The sequence below is a fragment of the Hemiscyllium ocellatum genome, chromosome 10, assembly GCF_020745735.1.
Source record: "Hemiscyllium ocellatum isolate sHemOce1 chromosome 10, sHemOce1.pat.X.cur, whole genome shotgun sequence".
NCBI lineage: Eukaryota > Metazoa > Chordata > Chondrichthyes > Orectolobiformes > Hemiscylliidae > Hemiscyllium > Hemiscyllium ocellatum.
In genome coordinates, this window is record NC_083410.1 from 1,710,299 (window position 1) to 1,728,567 (window position 18,269).

Here is an 18,269-nt window from a genome sequence, read left to right on the forward strand (position 1 = left end):
GATTCCTCAGATGCTGCCTGACCTGCTGTGCTTTTCCAGCAACACACTCTTAACTCTGATCCTCAGATGCTGCCTGACCTGTGCTTTTCCAGCAACATATTCTCAACTCTGATCCTCAGATGCTGCCTGACCTGCTGTGCTTTTCCAGCAACACACTCTCAACTCTGACTCCTCAGATGCTGCCTGATCTGCTGGGTTTTTCCAGCAACACACTCTCAATTCTGATCCTAGGATGCTGCCTGACATGCTGTGCTTTTCCAGCAACACACTCTCTATTCTAATTCTTGGATGCTGCCTGACATGCTGTGCTTTTCCAGCAACACACTTTCAATTCTGATCCTCGGATGCTGCCTGACCTGCTGTGCTTTTCCAGCAACACACTGTCAACTCTGATCTCCAGCATCTGCAGACTTCACTGCCTCCTAGGTTATCCAATGAGGAAAGATTAGGCAGGATAGGCTTCTATCCACTGGAGTTTAGATGGGTAACATATAATCTGATAGAAATTTGCAAAATCCTGAGGATCCTTGACAGGGTACATGTGGAAAGGATGATTTTCTCATGTGCGAGAATATGGAACTAAGGTCACCGTTTCAATATGTGTAGGTGCCCACTTAAGAAAAAGACGAGAATTTCTTCCTCACAGAACTATGAGTCTCTTGAACTCTTTCTGGGAAGAAAAAGTGAAAAAACATACAATACTGCTTAGAAATTAATGTACTGTCTGTGCTGGAGCTCCACTTAGAAGAACAGTATACAATGAGTTGGTTCAGTATCAGGGGTTAAGGAGATAACGTGTAATAATGCACTACATTAATTATGGGTGATTTTAATCTTCATGCAGATTGGCAAAATCAAATTGGCAGACCTATTCATGAGGAAGAATTCATTGAGTGTATTTGGGATAGTTTCCTGAAATAATATGTTGTGTATCCAATCAGGGATCAGATGATTTTGTATTTTGTATTGCATAATGAGGTTCAATAAATGAACTTTGAGTAAGAGAGAGCTCTTAATGACAATTACATTGTAGAATTTAGCATTCACGTTGAGAGTGAGAAAGTTGAAGCAGGAAAAAACTGTGCTAAACTTAAATAAGGGTAATGAGGGAGTAGATACTTGGAAGTGTATGGTAAAATAGAGCAAAGTCAGCATGGTTTCATCAAGGGAAGCTCATGCCTAACAGATCTGCTATAATTTTTTGAGGAAGTAATGTGCAGGTGAGACAAAGGACAGCCAATGGATGTTAGCTTCTTGGACTTCAAGAAAGCCTTTGACAAGGCGCCACACAGGAAGCTACTGAGTATGATAAGGACCCATGGTGTCAGAAGCAAGGTGCTAGCATGAATAGAGGCTTGACTGTCTAGCAGAAAACAGAGATGGGGATAAAAAGGTCTTTCTCAGGATGATAGCCGGTGACAAGTGGTGCTCCACAAGGCTCAATGTTGGGACCACAACTTTTTATTTTATTCATTAATGATCTGGATGAAGGAACTGAGGGTACACTGGCAAAGTTTGCAGATGAAACAAAGATATGTAGAGGGACAGGTAGCATTGAAGAGGCAGGAAGACTGTTGAAGGATTTGAACAGGTTACGAGAGTGGACAAAGAAGTAGCAGATGGAGTACAATGTGGGAAAGTGTAAGGTCACGCACTTTGGCATACATGGACTATTTTCTATATGGGGAGAAAATTCAGAAGTCTGAAATGCAAAAAGACTTTGGAAATTCTAGTCCAGAATTCTCTCAATGTAAACTTGCAGGTTGAGTCGGTAGTGAGGAAGACAAATGTAATGTTGGCATTTACTTTGACAGAAGTTGAATATAAAAGCAGGGATGTACTTCCGAGACTCTATTAAGGTTCTGGTAACACCACATTTGGAGTATCATGTGCGGTTTTGGGCCCCGTATCTCAGGAAGGATGTACTGGCCCTGGAGCATGTTTAGAGGAAGTTCACGAGAATGGTCCCAGAAATGAAAAGCTTAACATATGGGGAATGTTTGTGGACTCTGGATTTATACTCAATGGTTTTTAGAGGGGGGATCTAATTTAAGCATACAGAATACTGAATTGCCTGGACAGAGTAGATGCTGGGAAGAGGTTTCCACTGGTAGGAGAGACTAGGACCTGAGGGAATAGCCTTAGAGAAAAGGAAGACTTTCAGAACAGAGATAAGGAGAAATGTCTTCAGCCAGAGAGTGGTGAATCTATGGAATTCATTGCCACAGAAGGCTGTGGATGTCAGGTCATTGAGTATATTTAAAACTGAGATAGATGGGTTCTTGAGTATTTTTACGTCATGGGGTAAGCCCTCCTGTTAATTTAAACCAGCAGCACCGAAAAGATTTATTCCCAGTCATTAATCTGAAAATTCGAGAGGCCAAGGACTATTTAAAGTAAAAATTAACAATTTTATTTCTTAAAGTATAACAAAGAATAGTTAGCTAGCAACTATTTACAACTCCTTCCTCTAATCTATCTTTTACTTTCCTTTCAATAATAGTCCAATTAAACCCTCGATTAACATTTACCAAAAAATTAAATTTTCAAAACCAGCTAGATGTCAAATCTTCTATCTTCCACAGTCTTCTTTTCTTCTTCTTAGAGATTTCTGGTTTCACAGGTTACTGATCGGTAAAGGTATCCTTAAGAGAGCTATTCTCCAGGCAGTCTGCAGAGGCCGGTGGCTTGGTAATTCTCCTCCCAACTGTTCACTTTTCCCCAGTCTTATACCCTCAAGCATCGGATTGTGTCACTGGCTTTTAAGATCGTCAATGTACTAAATTCAAATTGATTTGAATTTGGCATGTTTTGGGGTATAATTTAAACCGATTGGCCTAATTTGAATTTGTTTTGTCATTTCCAAGCAACCAGCTACCCTAGCTACAAGACCAAAAGGCTACATTATATTTTGTTCAGAAGAGTTGGTGCTGTCAGGTAGTTCTGCTAGCTTTTAACTCTCTTAAAGGTACAGCACACCCACATATTCATAACAGTATCAAAGGGATCAAAGGTTACAGGCAGAAAGCGGGAGAATTAGGTTGAAAAACTTACCAGCCATAATTGAATGGCAGAGTAGACTCCATGGCTGAATAGCTGAATTTCTGTTTCTATGTCTTATAGACTTATGGTCTTATAGTTTCCCACAGTAGATTGGGAAAGGAGAAAATAAGGTTGATGAACATTTGTCAGGTATTTAAAAAAAGTCAATGACTCGAAGCAGACACATATGCCAGTGAGAAAGAAAGATACTCGGAAGGGGATAAACTGACACAATAGTTAACCGGTGAAATTAAATATCAAACTGAGGACTGTTTTGACAGTCAACAAAAGATTACCGAAAAATAAAGAAGAGGAGGATAATAAACTGAGGAAAAACTAGAAAGTAACATAAAAAACAGACAGATGGCAAGAGCTTCTTTAAATATTTATAAAGGATGAGAGAGGCAGCAGTGAACATAGGTCGCTTAGAGAACAAGACTGAGGAAACATAATGGAAAGCAGGAAATGGCAGAAGAGGGGACCAAACATTTTGCACTAGTCTTCACATTCAAAGATAATAACAGCACTCCAAAAATAATAAGTAATCTCGGGGCTAAAAGGAAGGAGAGAATAAACACAATGTCATGAGGCAAATTAATGGGGTTAAAGGTTACAAAGACCTGATATGTCAAGTTTGGGATTTTAAGGGAAGTAGTTGCAGATATAGTGGATATGGTGGATACATTGGTAGGAATCTTCCGAGAACTCTTAGATTCTGGAAAAGTCCCAGGGAATTAGAAAATTGCCAATGTATTTGCCTTATTCAAAAAAGAAGGGAGACAGATTACAAGTAACTATAGGCCAGTTAGCTTAACATGTATCATTGGGAAAATGTTAAGAGTCACAGAGTCATACAGCATGAAAACAGACTCTTTGGTCCAACTCATCTGTGCCAGATATCCTTAACTGATGTAGTCCCATTTTCCAGCATTTGGCTCACATCCATCTAAATCCTTCTTATTCAGGTTCCCAACCAGATGCCTTTTCAATGTTGTGATTGTACCAGTCTCCACCATCTCCTTTGGCAGTTCGTTCCAAACATGCACCACCCTCTGCATGAAAAGGTTTCCTCTCAGATTCCTTTAAAATCTTTCCCCTTTCACCTTAAACCTTTGACCTCTAGTTTTGGACTTCGCTACTCTGAGAAAAAGACCAGGACATGATCAAGGATGCAATACCAAATTGGATAGAAAATCGAGACGATCAGCTGTAATACATTTGTCAGGCATGATTTCCTCCTCAAGAAACCATGAGGAGGAAATCATGCCTGACAAATGTATTACAGCTCTTTGAGGAGGTAAGAAAGAGGTTTGATAAAGGGAAATCAGTGGATGTCATATATTTGGTTTCCAAAGGGAATTCAATAAAAGTCATTAATAAGAAAAGAACCCATGGTGTAGTGGCTAGAATGCTAATACAAGACAGAAAGTTGGGACAAAGGGCAAATTTTCAAGGTTGCAGCCTGTAGCTGGTGAAGTGCCACAGTGATCTATGTTGGAGCCATAATTTTTTACATTATATACAAATGACTTGGATGAGGGAAGTAAACGTATTACTGCCAAGTTTGCAGATAAAAATGTGGGGAAGTAAGGAGTGAGAATGATACAAGGAGGCTACAGCATTATATAGACAGATTAAGCGAATGACCAAAAACTTGGCAGATGGATCATAATGTGAAAAAAATGTGAGGTTATGCACATTTGGTAAAACTGAACATTATCGAAGAAAATGCTGTAGATCACCGCAGCACGGAGAAAGTTGCAGTCCTAGGGCATACATTACAACAAGCTAATACAGTCAGTTTTGCTATAATGCATACTTCTTCAACATGAATTGGCTTTAATGCAATTGAAGAATTTAGACCGTTATTTATAGAAGGTGAACATTCCTTACCTGAATTAGCCACAGCACGATTCTGGCTCCATTAGTTCAAATGGCGCAGCTATTGTGCAATTTTCTTATAACGCGATATTGCACAAGAACACAATACATGAGTAATAGGGAAGGCAAATTGAATGCTGGACTTCATTTCAAAGGGAATGGAGTATAAAAATAGTCAGCTTAAAATGTGTTGCTGGTTAAAGCACAGCAGGTCAGGCAGCATCCAAATAACAGGAAATTTGACGTTTCGGGCCAGAGCACTTCATCAGGAATAAGGAGAGGGTGCCAGGCAGGCTAAGATAAAAGGTCGGGAGGAGGGACTTGGGGGAGGGGCGATGGAGATGTGATAGGTGGAAGGAGGTCAAGGTGAGGGTGATAGGCCGGAGTGGGGTGGGGGCGGAGAGGTCAGGAAGAGGATTGCAGGTTAGGAGGGCGGTGCTGAGTTCAAGGGAATCGACTGAGACAAGGTGGGGGGAGGGGAAATGAGGAAACTGGAGAAATCCGAGTTCATCCCTTGTGGCTGGAGGGTTCCCAGGCGGAAGATGAGGCGCTCTTCCTCCAACCGTCGTGTTGTTATGTTCTGGCGATGGAGGAGTCCAAGGACCTGCATGTCTTCGGTGGAGTGGGAGGGAGAGTTAAAGTGTTGAGCCACGGGGTGGTTGGGTTGGTTGGTCTGGGCGTCCCAGAGGTGTTCTCTGAAACGTTCTGCAAGTAGGCGGCCTGTCTCCCCAATATAGAGGAGGCCACATCGGGTGCAGCGGATGCAATAGATGATGTGAGTGGAGGTGCAGGTGAATTTGTGGCGGATATGGAAGGATCCCTTGGGGCCTTGCAGAGAAGTAAGAGAGGAGGTGTGGGCGCAAGTTTTGCATTTCCTACGGTTGCAGGGGAAGGTGCCGGGAGTGGAGGTTGGGTTGGTGGGGGGTGTGGACCTGACGAGGGAGTCACGAAGGGAGTGGTCTTTGCAGAACGCTGATAGGGGAGGGGTGGGAAATATATCCCTGGTGGTGGGGTCCATTTGGAGTTGGCGGAAATGACGGTGGATGATACGCTGTATACGGAGGTTGGTGGGGTGGTATCCACATATCCTACAAAGAGACAGGCATAGTTGGGGCAACCTTGAATAACTTCTCTTTCCAATCCTCCCACTTCCTCCAAACTAAAGGAGTTGCCATGGGCACCCGCATGGGCCCCAGCTATGCCTGTCTCTTTGTAGTATATGTGGAACAGTCCATCTTCCGTAACTACACTGGCACCACCCCCCACCTTTACCTCCGCTACATCGATGACTGAATCGGCGCTGCCTCGTGCTCCCACGAGGAGGTTGAACAGTTCATCAACATTACCAACACCTTCCATCCCGACCTCAAATTCACCTGGACTGTCTCAGACTCCTCCCTCCCCTTCCTAGACCTTTCCATTTCTATCTCGGGCGACCGACTCAACACAGACATCTACTATAAACCGACTGACGCCCACAGCTACCTGGACTACACCTCCTCCCACCCTGCCCCCTGTAAAAACTCCATCCCATATTCCTAATTCCTTTGTCTCCGCCGCATCTGCTCCCAGGAGGACCAGTTCCAACACCGTACAGCCCAGATGGCCTCCTTCTTCAAGGACCGCAGATTCCCCCCAGACGTGATCGACGATGCCCTCCACCACATCTCCTCCACTTCCCACTCCTCCGCCCTTGAGCCCCGCCCCTCCAACCACTACCAAGACAGAACCCCACTGGTTCTCACCTACCACCCCACCAACCTCCGTATACAGCGTATCATCCGCCGTCATTTCCGCCAACTCCAAACAGACCCCACCACCAGGGATATATTTCCCTCCCCTCCCCTATTAGCGTTCCGCAAAGACCACTCCCTTCGTGACTCCCTCTTCAGGTCCACACCCCCCACCAACCCAACCTCCACTCCCGGCACCTTCCCCTGCAACCGTAGGAAATGCAAAACATGCGCCCACACCTCCTCCCTTACTTATCTCCAAGGCCCCAAGGGATCCTTCCATATCCGCCACAAATTCACCTGCACCTCCACTCACATCATCTATTGCATCCGCTGCACCCGATGTGGCCTCCTCTATATTGGGGAAACAGGCCGCCTACTTGCAGAACGCTTCAGGGAACGCCTCTGGGACGCCCGAACCAACCAACCCAACCACCCCGTGGCTCAACACTTTAACTCTCCCTCCCACTCCACCGAAGACATGTAGGTCCTTGGACTCCTCCATCGCCAGAACATAACAACACGACGGTTGGAGGAAGAGCGCCTCATCTTCCGCCTGGGAACCCTCCAGCCGCAAGGGATGAACTTGGATTTCTCCAGTTTCCTCATTTCCCCTCCCCCCACCTTGTCTCAGTCGATTCCCTTGAACTCAGCACCGCCCTCCTAACCTGCAATCCTCTTCCTGACCTCTCCGCCCCCACCCCACTCCGGCCTATCACCCTCACCTTGACCTCCTTCCACCTATCACACCTCCATCGCCCCTCCCCCTAGTCCCTCCTCCCTACCTTTTATCTTAGCCTGCCTGGCACCCTCTCCTCATTCCTGATGAAGGGCTCTGGCCCGAAACGTCAAATTTCCTGTTCCTTTGATGCTGCCTGACCTGCTGTGCTTTAACCAGCAACACATTTTCAGCTCTGATCTCCAGCATCTGCAGACCTCACTTTTTACTATAAAAATAGTGAGGTCTTGCTAAAACTACACAAAGCACCAGTCAGACTGGAATACTGTTGAAGTTTTCATTAAATCATATAATATAGAAGAAGTCCTTTGGCCCATTGAGACTGCACTAACAAAAACTAGTCGCACTTTCCAGCCCAAAGTCGTCAATGTTATGACATCTCAAGTGCTCATGTAAGTACTTTTTAAAGGTTGGGAGGTTTCCTACCTAAACTACCTCTGAGGCACTGCATGCCAGATACCAACAAATTTATCCTGAAATCCCCTCTAAACCTCCTGGTTACCACTTTAGCATTATGTACCCCTGTTATTGACCCTTCAACTAAGGGGAACAGTTGCTTTTTATCTACCATGTCCATCCATGCCCTTATCTTTTATACACCTCAATCAATTTACTGCTTAGCATTCTGAACTTGAAAGAAAACAATCCGAGTTTATTCAGCCTCTCTTCATAGCCAAAGTGCAGACAACGTCCTGGTGAATCTCCTTGCATCCCACTTCAGTGCAACCACATCATTCATACAGTGATGACTAGAATGACTCATGATACTCGAGTTGTTGCTTAACTAAATTGCTGTACAACTCCAACATAACCCCATGCTCTTAAAATCTATGACATGACCGATTAAGGCAAATGCCCTATATGTCTTCTTAATTACTCTCTTAACTTGTTCTGTCACTTTCAGAGGTCTGTGACAAACATCCCAAAATCCCTTTGTTGCTTTCATTCATTGGGCACTCTCTTGCCTTGGTACTTCTTCCAAAGTGCATCATTCACACTAATCTGAGTTAATCTTCATCTGCTACTGTTCAGCTCATGTGGATAATTGGTCTATGTTCTCCTGTAACTTCACACTTTCTTTACTGTCAACGTGTCAATCTTTGTATCAGCTGTAAACTTATTCATCATTCCCCTATGTTCTCATCTGTATTGTTTATGTATATTACGAATAATAAGGGACCGAGCATTGATCACTGTGGTACGCCATTGAACACCAGTTTTCAATCACACAAACAGCCATCTACTACCCTCTGTCACTTATTGAGCCAAGTTTGCAAACAACTTGCCAAGTTATCCTGAATCCCATGTGGTTTACCTTCTTAATCAATCAATCTCCCATATGGGACCTTGTCAAAGGTTTTGCTGAATTCCATATAAATGACATCAATTGCAACATCCTCATCTCCACACATGGTCCCCTTCTCAAAAAATTAATGTTTGGCAATTTTGTTTGCCATGACCTCCCAAACAAAGCTATCTTAACTACTCTGATCAACCCTTGCCTCTCCATGTGGAGATTAGTCCTCTCCATCAGAATTTTCTCCTATATTTCTAATGTGAGACAAACTGGTTTGCAAATTCCCTGGTTTATTTCTATCCTCCTTCCTGAAAATTAAGCCACGTTAGTTGTCGTCCTGTCCGTTGGCACATCCTGTGGTCAGAGAAGAATTAAACATTTGGGTCACAATCTTTGTAAATTCCTCTCTTGTATCCCCTAGCAGCCTGCAATAGAACTGATCCAGACCTGGGCAGTTGTCTGCTTTTAGTGCAGCCAAAATCTACAATACCTCCCTTTGTCAAATTGCTCAAGAACTTCACCATCCCTCTTAAATTCTGTACCTATAGCCTCCTCCAAACTGAAGGCTGATGCAAAATACTTATTTAACACCAGGCCAATATCCTCTAGCTGCACACACACCCTGGATCCTTAATGGGAGCTACTCTTTGCCTGGTTATCCTTTTCTCCTTAATATACATACAGAATATTTTGCGATTTATCCTAATCTTACCAACCAATGTTTCTCATGACTCCTCCTTGCATGTACTAATTGTTTAAAAACTCCGTCTGGGTATCCATTGATTTGTTCCCTTTGTACCTGTTAATCACCTTTTTTCTTTCTGATTGAGTCCTGAATATTTTGGAGATCCAGAATTCCCTGAGCTTGTTGTTCCTATATTTCACTCTAAAGGGAACATGTTAGGTCTTCACTCTTCCTAGTTCCATTCTGAATGCTCCTTTACATGCCCCTCCTCAACAGATTTACCCAAAGGTCACTATTCCCAGTCACCGTTGGCCAGATTCCACATTTGTTTTAATAAAACAAAAAATCCTGGAAATCACAGCAAGTCAGGCAGCATCCATGGAGAGAGAGAGAGAGAGAGAGAGAGAGAGACAGAGAGAGAGAGAGAGAGAGAGAGAGAGAGAAAGTTAATGTTTTGTGTCAAGATTCTTCCAAGATATCATACCTTCATTTGAGCTGATGTAAGTGTGCAGGGAACATTTATGCAATGGTTGGGGGGGGGGGGGGGGGAGGGAATGCTGGGGGAAGAAAGGGTGAAAGGGTGTTGATAGAGTAGATTAAATGATAGAAGTGTGAGAAAGGCAGGACAATTGTTTTCACACACCTCAGTGAATTGATTACATACTTATTCGCCTATTGATCGATAATTGTTGGGAGTCTACAATACACTTCCAGCAATGTAACTGTTCCATTTTATTCCTAAACTGTACCCACAAAGGGGCAGTCTCAGTGGTTAGCACTGCTGCCTCACAGTGCCAGGCACTCGGGTTCGATTCCAGCTTCGGGCGACTGTTTGTGTGGTTTGCATGTTCTCCCTGCATCTGCGTGGGTTTCTTCCCACAACCCAAAGATATGTGGGTTAAGTGCACTGACCATGCTAAATTGCCCACAGTGATCAGGATTGTGTAGGTTAGGTGCTTAGTCAGGGGTAAATTTAGGATAGGGGAATGGGTCTGGGTGGGTTACTCTTCAGAGGGTCGGTGTGGATTTGTTTTTGGGCTGAAGAGTCTGTTTTCACACTGTAGAGATTCTATGATTCGAAAGCCTCTTTTGGAGATTCTTCCAAGATATCATACCTCATTACTGCAGTAGCTGACTCCTTTATTAATTACCGAACACCACCTTCTCTCTGACATCCTCCCCTGTACACCAACAGATTTTATACTGCAGAATGTTGAGTTGCCACTCCTGCCCATCCCTCAATCATGTCTCTATGATAACAACAACATTTAACTCAATGTGACAAGCCATGCCCTTAACACATCTTGTCTTACCTGCAATATATCTAGCATTAAAGGAGAGGTTAGCCAGCTTCACATTACTTTCTTGAAACACATGGCTGAACTCGCTCAGCCTTTATTCCTTCACTAAAGTATTCAGTATCCCTTCGTACGAACACTCTGTGTCCCCTTGCCTGGTGAACAACTTTAAATTCCTATTAAGAGCACTGGTAAATCTACCCACAAGAATGGTTCAGGTGCAGACCATCTTGCTTGTCCAGGTTCTATCTTCCCCAGAAAAACTCTTTATTCACATCATCTACCTTAAAACTATGCCCTCTGGCCATTGATCCCTCTACCAAGGAGCAAACTTTCTTCCTTTGCAGTCTATATATATTCATAATTTTACACAGTTCAATCATGTTCCCACTTAGTCTCCTCTACTCAAAGGAAAACAACACCAGTGTGTCCAATTTCTTTTAGTAAAACTCTCCAGCCCAGCAACATCATCTGCACCCACTCCACTTCCTTCCTGTAATGTGGATTCCAGGACTGCACACAATACTCTAGTTGTGGTCTAGCATTATACTGTTGCAGCATAACCTTCCTGCCCTTAACCTCTAAGACTTGACCAATACAGGCAAGTATCCCATACGTCACCTTAACCACTTCATAGAGTCATAGAGATGGACAGAACGGAAACAGACCCTTTGGTCTGACCCGTCCATGCCAACCAGATATCCCAACCCAATCTAGTCCCACCTGCCAGCACCCGGCCCATATCCCTCCAAACCCTTCCTATTCATATACCCATCCAAATGCCTCTTAAATGTTGCAATTGTACCAGCCTCCACCACATCCTCTGGCAGCTCATTCCATACACATACCACCCTCTGCGTAAAAAGTTGCCCCTTAGGTCTCTTTTATATCTTTCCCCTTTCACCCTAAACCCTAGTTCTGGACTCCCCGACTCCAGGGAAAAGACATTGTCTATTTATCCTATCCATGCCCCTTATAATTTTGTAAACCTCTATAAGGTCACCCCTCAGCCTCCAATGCTCCAGGGAAAAAAGCCCCAGACTGTTCAGCCTCTCCCTGTAGCTCAGATCCTCCAACCCTGGCAACATCCTTGTAAATCTTTTCTGAACCCTTTCAAGTTTCACAACATCTTTCCGATAGGAAGGAGACCAGAATTGCACACAATATTCCAATAGTGGCCTAACCAATGTCCTGTACAGCCGCAACATGGCCTCCCAATTCCTGTACTCAATATTCTGACCAATAAAGGAAAGCATACCAAATGCCTTCTTCACTATCCTATCTACCTGCGACTCCACTTTCGAGGGGCTCTGAACCTGCACTTCAAGGTCTCTTTGTTCAGCAACACTACCTAGGACCTTACCATTAAGTGTATAAATCCTGCTAAGATTTGCTTTCCCAAAATGCAGCACCTCGCATTTATCTGAATTAAACTCCATCTGCCACTTCTCAGCCCATTGGCCCATCTGGTCCGGATCCTATTGTAATCTGAGGTAACCCTCTTCGCTGTCCACTACACTTCCAATTTTGGTGTCATCTGCAAACTTACTAACTGTACCTCTTATGCTCGCATCCAAATCATTTATGTAAATGACAAAAAGTGGAGAGCCCAGCATCGATCCTTGTGGCACTCCACTGGTCACAGGCCTCCAGTCTGAAAAACAACCCTCCACCACCACCCTCTGTCTTCTACCTTCGAGCCAATTCTGTATCCAAATGGCTAGTTCTCCCTGTATTCCATGAGATCTAACCTTGCTAATCAGTCTCCCATGGGGAACCTTGTCAAACGCCTTACTGAAGTCCATATAGATCACATCTCCTGCTATGCCCTCATCAATCTTCTTTGTTACTTCTTCAAAAAACTCAATCAAGTTTGTGAGACATGATTTCCCACGCACAAAGCCATGTTGACTATCCTGAATCAGTCCTTGCCTTTCCAAATGCATATACATCCCGTCCCTCAGGATTCCCTCCAACAACTTACCCACCACTCAGGTCAGGCTCACCGGTCTATAGTTCCCTGGCTTGTCTTTACCACCCTTCTTAAACAGTGTCACCACGTTTGCCAACCTCCAGTCTTCCGGCACCTCACCTGTGACTATCGATGATACAAGTATCTCAGCAAGAGGCCAAGCAATCATTTCTCTAGCTTCCCACAGAGTTCTCGGGTACACCTGATCAGATCCTGTGGATTTATCCACTTTTAACCGTTTCAAGACATCCAGCACTTCCTCCTTTGTAATCTGGACATTTTGCAAGATGTCACCATCTATTTCCCTACAGTCTATATCTTCCATATCCTTTTCCACAGTAAATACTGATACAAAATATTCATTTAGTATCTGCCCCATTTTCTCTGGCTCCACACAAAGGCCGCCTTGCTGATCTTTGAGGGGCCCTATTCTCTCCCTAGTTACCCTTTGGTCCTTAATATATTTGTAAAAACCCTTTGGATTCTCCTTAATTCTATTTGCCAAAGCTATCTCATGTCCCCGTTTTGCCCTCCTGATTTCCCTCTTAAGTATACTCCTACTTCCTTTATACTCTTCTAAGGATTCCCTCGATCTATCCTGTCTATACTTGACATATGCTTCCTTCTTTTTCTGAATCAAACCCTCAATTTCTTTAGTCATCCAGCATTCCCTATACCTCCCAGCCTTTCCTTTCACCCTGACAGGAATATACTTTCTCTGGATTCTTGTTATCTAATTTCTGAAGGCTTCCCATTTTCCAGCCGTCCCTTTACCTGTGAACATCAGCCTCCAATCAGCTTTCGAAAGTTCTTGTCTAATACCGTCAAAATTGGCCTTTCTCCAATTTAGAACTTCAACTTTTAGATCTGGTCTATCCTTTTCCATCAGTATTTTAAATCGAATAGAATTATGGTCACTGACCCCAAAGTGCTCCCCCACTGACACCTCAGTCACCTGCCTTGCCTTATTTCCCAAGAGTAGGTCAAGTTTTGCACCTTCTCTAGTAGGTACATCCACATACTGAATCAGAAAATTGTCTTGTACACACTTAACAAATTCCTCTCCATCTAAACCTTTAACAATATGGCAGTCCCAGTCGATGTTTGGAAAGTTAAAATCCCCTACCATAACTACCCTATTATTCTTACAGATAGCTGAGGTCTCCTTACAAGTTTGTTTCTCAATTTCCCTCTGACTATTGGGGGGTCTATAATACAATCCCAATAAGGTGATCATCCCTTTCTTATTTCTCAATTCCACCCAAATAACTTCCCTGGATGTATTTCCGGGAATATCCTCCCTCAGCACAGCTGTAATGCTATCGCTTGTCAAAAATGCCACTCCCCCTCCTCTCTTGCCTCAATTTCTATCCTTCCTGTAGCATTTATATCCTGGAACATTAAGCTGCCAGTCCTGTCCATCCCTGAGCCATGTTTCTGTAATTGCTATGATATCCCAGTCCCATGTTCCTAACCATACCCTGAGTTCACCTGCCTTCCCTGTTGGGTCCCTTGCATTGAAATAAATGCAGTTTAATTTATTAGTCCTACCTTGTCCCTGCCTGCCCTGACTGTTTGACTCACTTCTGTTCTCAGCTGTACCCATCTCAGATCGATCTCTTTCCTCACTATCTCCCTGGGTCCCACCCCGCCCCCCACCTTACTAGTTTAAATCCTCCAAGCAGTACTTGCAAATGTCCCTGCCAGTATATTAGTCCCCTTCCAATTTAGGTGCAATCTGTCCTTCTTGTACAGGTCACTTCTACCCCAAAAGCGATTCCAATGATCTAAAAATGTGAATCCTTCGCCCATACACCAGCTCCTCAGCATGCATTCATCTGCTCTATCCTCCTATTCCTGGCCTCACTAGCTCGTAGCACTGGAAGTAATCCAGATATTACTACCCTTGAGTACCTCCTTTTTAAATTTCTGCCTAACTCTCTGCAATCTCTCTTCAGAGTCTCAACCTTTTCCCTTCCTATATCATTGGTTCCAATGTGGACAATGACATCCTGCTGGCCCCTCTCCCCTGAGAATCCATCACCCCCTACATTTTCCAAAACAGCATATCTGTTTGAAATGGATATATCCATAAAAGACTCCTACCCTAGGTGCTGACCTCTCTCACCCTTCCTGGAGTTAACCCATCTATGTGACTGTATCTGAGACTTTCCCCCCTTCTTATAACTCGTCTTTCACTTACTGTTGTTGTTGCAAATTCCTCATCGCTTCTACCTGTCTCTCCAATCGATCCACTCAATCCGATAAGATTCGCATCCAACAGCATTCATGGCAGATATAATCCGCAGTAACCCTTAAGCTCTCTTTAAACTCCCACATCTGACAAGAAGTACATATCACTGCAAAGGCCATTTTTGCTCCTTCACAATCTACAGACCCAGAAAATAACACTGTCTTATTCCTCTACAAACACTGTCCCAGGATAAATTAATAGCTATGGCTTATATTTTAAGTTTAATCAAGAGACTTATCTCCAAAAACATATAATCAAGAAAGAATCCACTATTTTCACTACTGCAGCCTTTCTCTTGGACAGACTTAAAACAACAATTAACTCATCTGATTCTGTGCTGTGAACTTTGCCCAACAATTCCTCCAAGATTAGTTGTGAATTTCACTGTTTATTAATTTTTCCAGGGGCTCCTGAAAGGCCTATATGCACAAAGGTCCCTCTAATCGTCAGTTCTACCCAGTGACTTATCACTCATCATGTAATCCCTTGCTTTGTTTATCCTGTCCAAGTGCATTACTCCACATTTATCCAGATTGACCCATTTGCCACTGATCAGCCTATCTGACCAGTCAGTCGATATCCTCTTGTGATTCAGGGCTTTTCTCCTCATTATTTCCCAACCACCAATTTTTGTATCATCCATGTACTTAGTGATCATGCCCCTATATTCAATATAAAATAATTTTTGTGGAAGTGAGGATATTAAGGGGAACAGTGAAAAAAAAGGTTAGATTCAATATGTAATGGACAAAGTGAGGGACTTGGGGTGCAGTGAGGGTATTACAAAACAGCCAGAGAATGGTAAAGGGCAATTTGATGCTATTAAGGGCAGAGTAAGGGTACAGATTGGCACAGTGTTAACATTATGGGTCAGAATGAGAATATTAACTGGCAGCCACTGGATATTAAATGGCAGAATGGGCCTTTTCAGGTATGAATTAGGATAGGGGAGAGAATATTAAGGGCAGAGTGAGGGTATTAATGGGCAGTGCAAGGGTATTAGGGGGCATTTTGTAACAGATTTTAGGGCCTTAGATTTGTTAGGGAGATTATTACGTAACTAGATCAGTCATGTGGGGCTCATGAAGTGGGTGAGTGGAAGTAACAGTCTGGAATCTCAGAATATGAAAGAAGTAGGGTAACAGATTCCAGGGTCTCAGGGTTTGTGGAGTGAGTGGGGTAATAATGTTAGTGGTCTTGTTGTTTATTATTTAAAATTCTCTTGTGGGTCTTTATTGTCTGATACTAGTTGCCATTGAGAAGCTGGAGATGAGCTGCCTTCTTGAACCATTGTAGTCCACTTGCTGTAGCTTGACCCACAATGTCCTTAGGGAGGGAATTCCAGGATTTTAATCCAGAACCAAAATCCAATGGTGATATTTTTCCAAGTCAGGATGGTGACTGGCTTGAAGGGAAACTTGCAGTGGGTGGTATTCCTACCTATCTGCTGCCTTTGTCCTTTTAGATGGAACTGATTGTGGGTTTAGACAGTGATATCTAAGGATCTTTGGGCTGAGTGGGATTGAACAGGGTCAATGGGATAACAGGGTTAGGGAATTTGGGTTCATGAGGTGATTGGGAATAACAGGATCAGGGTCCTGGGGTTAATGGGGGAGTGTGGGTTACATGATCAATGGTTTTGAGGCTTTTTGGGAGGGGGTGGAATAAGTATTAGCAGCCTCAGGGTTTATGAGAAGAGAATAGTGGGGATAACAGTGTCTTGGGATTTGTGGAGAGGTGGTGAAGCAAATAACTGGGTCAGGTGTTTCAGCGTTTATGGAGAAGGTATGTGGGTTAAACAAGTTTAGGGGACTTGTGGTTTATGAGGGGATGGGAAATGCTAATGGATTCCTGACGAAGGGCTCTGGCCCGAAACGTCGAATTTCCTGTTCCTTGGATGCTGCCTGACCTGCTGTGCTTTAACCAGCAACACATTTTCAGCTCTGATCTCCAGCATCTGCAGACCTCACTTTTTACTCAGTAATAAATACAGCACTCGAGTTAAATGGAGATAATAATGGAGGGTCCTGGGGTTTGAGGAGTGAGTTAATGGATGTCACAGGATCAGCGGTCTCAGGGTTGGCAATAATTGGGTCAGGGTACTCAGGGTAATGGCACTAACAGGAGCAGGGTTTACAGGGAGAGGTTAATAGTGGTCATATGGTTAGAAGGTTCAAGGTTCATAGGGATGGGGTCTTGGGATTCATGAAAAGGATCAGCAATTGCAGGGCTTGTGGGGATGAGTCTCAGAATTTATGGAGAAGATCTCGGATGAGCAGCCCTCTGCCTCTGTCTGACTGAGGGTATAAAGACACAACACCATCGCCATTTACCTGACATTCCGATCTCTCTTTAACTCCAGTTAATGGAGTAATGAGCACAGGCCTCGGAGCCAATGGGGGGGAGGGGGGGCAGGGCGGGTCGGGCTCTGAGCCAATGGGAGGTGTGCAGGGCGGGCCTGGCTCTGAGCCAATGGGGGCCAAGGCAGGTCGGGCCCTGAGCCAATGTGGGACAGGGCAGGTCGGACTCTGAGCCAATGGGAGGGGTGCAGGGGGGCTTGGCTCTGAGCCAATGGGGAACAGGGCGGGCCGGGCTCTGAGCCAATGGGGGAAGGGCGGGTCAAACTCTGAGCTAATGGCGGCAGGGCGAGCCGCGCGCTTCGTTGGGATATATTAGCACGTGCAGCAGCAGCGGTTGGGATTTGAATGTTGGTGCGGGAGCTGGAGTCTCCGGTATTTCTCTGTGGAACCCCCGTCTCAAACTGTTCCTCAAAACCAAACACATGAAATAGTGTTCTTCCCTGAATACCAGTTTGCATTTCTGTAGTGACTTTATTTTGGAAAACAATCCAAGGCCCTTTATAAGTGATATCAGGTCTGGTGTCCAAAAGCTTGTTGAAAGAGGGCTGTAGGTAGTGAAAGACATTTGAAAACAATGACAGTTTTAAAATTGCGGCGTTATTACACTAACCCCCAATATAAGGCAGTGAGCATGGGCATTCATTTTCAATTACAATTTGGTAGCAATCTTGGAGGTGTTATTGACTATAATGGAGGGATGTGCTGATAATCAAGTCCCACTACACCATGTGCAGTGTAAAAGTTTTGATTTAATCATCAAAATAGTCCATTTTTACCTTGCTGCATTTCAATGCAGAATAAAAGATTCCTAGATTTTACTGGATTTTTAAAAATGAACTCACTAATTTATCTATTATATCATAAAACTCACTATTAAACAAGTGGCCAGACTGATTAATGTTTAAAAAATAATTGGAAATTAGAAAGTAAGCAACATGGTCAGTGTGAGGGAGATTTGCTGCCCTGAGTCAGAATTAGAGTAACTGGGAATTTGGGTCAAGGTGGGAA